The sequence below is a fragment of the Solanum stenotomum genome, chromosome 1, assembly GCF_019186545.1.
Source record: "Solanum stenotomum isolate F172 chromosome 1, ASM1918654v1, whole genome shotgun sequence".
Taxonomy (NCBI): Eukaryota; Viridiplantae; Streptophyta; class Magnoliopsida; order Solanales; family Solanaceae; genus Solanum; species Solanum stenotomum.
The window spans coordinates 1,881,109-1,887,438 of NC_064282.1; positions in this window are offsets into that span (position 1 = coordinate 1,881,109).

Here is a 6,330-nt window from a genome sequence, read left to right on the forward strand (position 1 = left end):
GGGGGCCAAGGGTAAGGGTGAAAAAATAAAATAATGTTTTTTAAAACAAACTTAAATTTTTTTCCTTTTGAAGAGGGTGGGATAGGGGGATGGGGGGGAGGGGGGCGAAGGTAGGAGGTGGGGGTGTAAAAAAATAAAAAATTGAAATTAGAAATATCTTTTAAAAACAACTTTTAATATTTTTTTGGGAGGGGTGGGGGGTAGGGGTGAGGGTGGGGTAAAAATATTGAATTTAAAAACAAACTTTAAATTATTTTTTTTTGGGGGGTGGTTGTGGGGGCTGGTTTAAGGATAGAGACCAAATAAATTGATTTTTTCAACAATTTTTTTTTAATTGGAAGTTGAAAGAGAGTTTTGGAAAATGTTTTCCTTAAGTTTTGAAGGGAAGTCATTTTCCTTAAATTTGAGGAAAATGAGTTGATTTGGAAAACATTTAACCCAACCAAACATGAGAAAATTGAAAAATATTTTCCGAAAAATGTTTTCCTTCATACCAAACACACCCCTAATGTAAGCTCATTTTCCTAATAAATTGGTCATGAATTGTCATGATATGAAAAGTATGAGATCAAGCATAAGTCCATTAAAAAGTATGGTGTAATTTTTATATTTGTTCAAATTTTAATGGATAAATTATTTAGAATGTGCTTTAATGGGAGACATCAAGTAAACGTCAAATTAATTGAGATCTATGTTAGTTGGATTTGACACCTCTATTATAAATTTTTAAAAAGAATAAAAAGAGAGCATATTTTTAGTAGTTTAGATGGCAACAATCTCTAATATTTTCAACCATGAAAAACTCCTCTTTATCAAAATTCTAAGTTTCCGCGTATATTTAGCAAAGTTGGAGGGACCAAAATCAAGATTAATTTAAGCAGTGGAATAGAAAAGGAATAAGTTTGTAAAAATCTATCTGTATCTTTTTTAAAAAAAAAAAAAAAGTTGATATGTTTGTCACATACATGACAAAATTTGATCATATATAATTGAAGTTCAGACATTTATGCTCAATATTCAATAATTCAACACATAATTTGACATTCATATCTATTTTGAATGAATTTAATTGTGAAAAAAAAAGTTTTAGATATCCTAAAATATACTTAATTAGTTGAGTATTTTACGAGGACAAAATGAGAATTTGTCGATATTTGAGAAATTAAAAGCACAAAATTCTCTAAGAAAATAATACTACCTGTCCCTATCATTTCCTTTTTCCTTACTTTTTGAGTGAATATCTCAAAAAATTCCTCAACTTTGAGAATTTATCTAGCAAAATCATTAAATTTTGTTTTGTATCATTAAAATCACTCAACTTAGTCATTTGAATCAATAAAATCATTCAATTTAGCCATCTGTATCAATAAAATCGTTCAACTTAGATATTTATATCAATAAAATCACTCAATCACATTTATTATAAAATAAATTTGATATGACAAAATAATATTTTTATATACTATATTAATGATTTGAATAATAAATAAAGGAGTCAAAATTCTTCATTTATAGATAGAAGTTGCCTCCATATATTCTTTGTTGCTACGTTCTCCGTCAACGTCTACCATCAATCAATAACCCGTAAACCTCTCTCTTGCTCATTCAATTTAAATGGAAGATAATATCTTTTTTTTTTTTTTAAGAAGATCACTTTTTATTTATTTGATGTTCGCTAATATAAGTTTTAGATATCCTAAAATATACTACTTAATTAGTTGAGTATTTTACGAGGACAAAATGAGAATTTGTCGATAATTGAGAAATTAAAAGCACAAAATTCTCTAAGAAAATAATACTACCTGTCCCTATCATTTCCTTTTTCCTTGCTTTTTTCAATACTTTCCACTGACACAATAATTATCAGTGAAGCCCCACTCCTTTCTTTTTCATCCAAAATCCGATACTTTTACCAGGATTGTTTGATACGAAGGATAAAAAATAATTAATTTTAAAATTGATTTTAATTTTTTTTATTTCATGTTTGATTGTAATAGATCATAAGATAACTTATTTTTAAATCAAATATTTTATAATTATAATATTATTTTTATTCATATTAAGAATAGAATAACAATTTCTAAAAATTTCTCTAACCACACTAGACCTTAATTCCTAAAGCATCTTTGTGTCACTCCTAACTTCTTTTTCTTTTGTTTTTTTCAGTTGTCACTCCTAACTTCACTTGCCCAAAAATTTAATGTGTATCACAGTTGACAGATGACACGTGTCGACACCCTAACTCCCCTCTTTTTCTGCCCCTACATCTTACCATACTTTATAAACAAACACCTGCAGAATTTGAGCATTAAAGTATGGTAATAGTCCAATAAAATGAAGTCACCATTACAAATCGAACCCAAAAGTAAAAAGAGAAAGACAAAGATAAGAGTAACTGCCAAACTTGTCATATCAATTTAACCTTTTGAAATATTTGACTTTTTCTCTTACATAATTGTAGCAGCTATGTATACGGTGTAGGAAAAATATATGCGTATAAAATTAAAAGGCCAAACACATATACAACCCCTCTAACTTGCCTTTATTTTTTATTTTGGCATTTCAACTTAACCTTGTTTCATTTTAATTTTTAAACTCTATTTTTTATGTACCATTTTAACACGAAATACTATTTTTATGATTTCTTTATTTTTATATATATTCTTGAATTGCAACTTCTTATTTTAAATCGACATGTGTCAATTAATTTTAGTTAAAAAAATTAAAAATAAAAATTAACAAAAACTAATTCTTTTAAAAATAATAATAATTTCTTTTAAGAGTTTTATGTGAAAAATAACCGACGAAATTGTGTTTGTTTTCTTTCTTAAAAATCACCGACAATCTAACAAATTAAAGTCAATCGAGTTTTAACATTTTTTAGTAGTGTAATTAGCAATGAACAAGAGTCTTTTTTACTCATATTGAACATTGAGTTTTTTTATTGGTATTGATTTATATTAAAAATAAAAAGTGAGTATTTGCGTTAAATTTAGATAGCCTAGATGATAAGAAATAATAAATAAGTGTTATTTAATTTAATTGAATGTTTAAGAAAGAAAATCAAAGAACTTTCGTCAATTTACTTTCATGCAAAAATACAGAGAAATCTCAAAAAATAATATTATTGTTTGAAAAATTTTATGTTAGTTCGCAAATGTTTAGTTTTTTCACGAAAATTAACAGACACACGTCTATTTTTTAAAAAATAAAAAATTGCAACTGAAGAAACATAAATAAAAAAAAATCATAAAAAATAGTATTAGTGTTTAAATGGTACAGAAAAAATGGAGTTTAAGAGCTAAAATGGAACAAGGCTAAGTTGGAGGGCCAAAATGAAAAATGAGGGCAAGTTTGAGGGGTTGTGTATGTGTTTGGCCAAATTAAAAAGGAAGCTAGCCCTTTTCTCTTTATATACATACATACATACATGGGTTGTGTGCACCCAACATATATATAGTATATAGTAACAAATAATTCTTCATATGAAGTCCGATCTGATAAAGTCAAGTCAAATTTAAATTAGCCCAACTTTATTAAAATTACGGAAAAGGGTCAAAATTGCTCCCGAATTATATGAAATAGATTATTTATACCCTTTGTTACATTTTGGGATCAAAAATGCCCCTGATGTTATCCTAAAAGACCACAAATACCCTCAAGAGTTAACACCCCAATTTTTTGTTGACGTGGCAAGCCACGTGGGACTAATCCTTCCACCTAAGCGTTGCCAACTAGGATTCACTACAAAAGAACTAGACCTTTAGCGGCAACAACAGTCGCCACAAAAGCCCAGAAAATCGTCGCTAAAAGTTTTTAACATTAAATTCTAACTTTGTGTTTTTTTCTTCATTGTTTTTAAAAAACCAAATATGATATCGATTAAGTAGGAGTTTGAAGACACTATATGTTTTATTTTTATGTCATATGTAAATGTATAAAATGTACAATGATGCATTATGTATATATATAGTAGGAGATTTGAATCGAGAAGTAATTTTGATTATTTTTCGTAATAATATTGGATGTTTTTAATATGGATATTGCAAGTTATTTATTTTAGAAAATTAGGTCGCAATCGAAAATTAATTATCATATTTTTTTGTTGAAAAAATAGGTTTTACTAGCGAATGGTTGTTGGAGCCTTAGTCGCCACTAAAAATCACTCATAACCTTTAATGGCAATATTTTGGGATTTTGTGGCGACTTTGTCGCCACTAAAAGTCAAGTTCTTTTGTAGTGAATCTTAGTTGGCAATGCTTAGGTGGAAGGATTAGTCCCGTGTGGCTTGCCACGTCACTAAAAAATTGGGGTGTTAACTCTTGAGGGTATTTGTGGTCTCCTGGGATAACTGCGGGGGTATTTTTGATCCCAAAATATAATGAAGGGTATAAGTGGTCTATTTCGCATAGTTCAGGGACATTTTTGACCCTTTTCCGTTAAAATTATTTAAATTGTTTTTTTTTTTTTTCACTTTAGTCATTAATAGTTTCTTCTTTCTTTCTTCTCCTCTTCCTCCTACTTCGAACTTTTCTCTTTGTTGCTTTCAGTTTTCCTTTCTTCTTCTTCGATGATCAATAAGCTATTAAAGTTTTAAAGCTTAATTAAAATTTTTGACATACTTCAATGTAAATCATTCCAAGCAAACTATATATTAAAAGTCTTGAAACATCGAAAGAATTTCATATCTAATATTTGAGATTGTTTAGGGAGGATTTTGAGTTGGTCAAAATTAAATAGAAAATAGAATTATTTTCAATAAAATCGATTTTGCTTACAAAATCACCACCTTCTTCATAATCAATATTTCCCTTAACTATTTCTCATTTTTTTTCTTTATTCTTTAATCAACCTAATAAATATTCAAAAAAAAAATAGTTCAATAAATAATCAGTGTATAGTCGGTATATATTTCATATAAGTTAAGTTATATTCTATCTTTTGAGTGTATGTATAATAACTTTATAACTCATGTATAAATAGGTTGTATTCAATTTTTTTAGTGTATTATAAAATATAGTCAGTGTATACTTCATTTTAAGTTTAAATAATATTCTGCCTTTTGAGTGTATATATAATAAGTTTATAGCTCATGTATAAATAAGTTGTATTTAGTTTTCTGAGTGTATTACATCGTAAAGTCAGTGCATACTTTATATGACTTTTGAGTAATTTATATATAAATAAAAATATGATTATATTATTGTAAATAGGGAAAATTGCATATAATAGCAAACTATTAATTCAAATTAAATGTTATAAACATAGTTTGATTTAATTGTACCCCATAACAAACTGTTGTTATTTCGCCTCTCTCCTGATGAATCTCACTCGCTACTCTCAGTCATCTCTCTCACTTTATACAAACACAAATGTATACATTGCGTTTGTGTTTGTATAAAGCGAGAGAAAATTGTATATACAAATACAAATGTATATATATTCGTCCTATACACTTATGATTATACAAATATGATCTTCCCCTGCCCAGTTTTCTTTTGTCTTTCTCTCTTTCTCGCTTTATACAAACACAGATTATACAATTGATCGTTTGTATATGTATACCGAAATAGAAACAGATTATACAACTGCTTATAGCGAAATATAAATATTTATGTTTGCTATGAAACGTAATTATGCAAACTATAGTTATAGCATACAAATATAATTTTTATATTTGCTATATGTGAAAGTTGCTCTTGTAAATAATTACTTCATGTATATATTTAAATATTTCATGTAAAAAAAATAAAACTAAAGAGTTACAAAAAAATAATCTTTTCAAAAACGACTAAGAATAATAGAAACAAATTGAAATAGAAAGGAGGAGTAATTAATATGTTACTGTCCTCAACGGTACTCAATAATTATCTCCTCAACAAGAATGGCCATATATCCCTTTCCATTTCTTATGGTATAATACTGCAACTGTTGTCACTGTAATGAACTCCACAGAGTGAAGGCAAATGATCCACAGTACACTGCATCACGTGTATGTACAAATAACAAAAATTAATACTTTTCCTTTTTTTTTTCAGGATCACTGTTCCTTTAATCGATTTTTAAAAAATGACATATTTTTATATTTAATAATAACAATTTATCTTGAATGAAATAATTTTTTCCTATAAATATCTATAACTTATTTTAGATTACAAGTTTCAAAATTTTCTCTTTCTTTCTTAAATTACATGACAAATCAAACTATATCATATAAATTGAGACGGAGTAATTAATTTCGATATTGGTGGAAAGGCACCAGAAAAAAGCAATGAAAAGAACCCCAACAAATAGTACTCTAGAGCCATGAACTCTAGAAATAACCAAAGA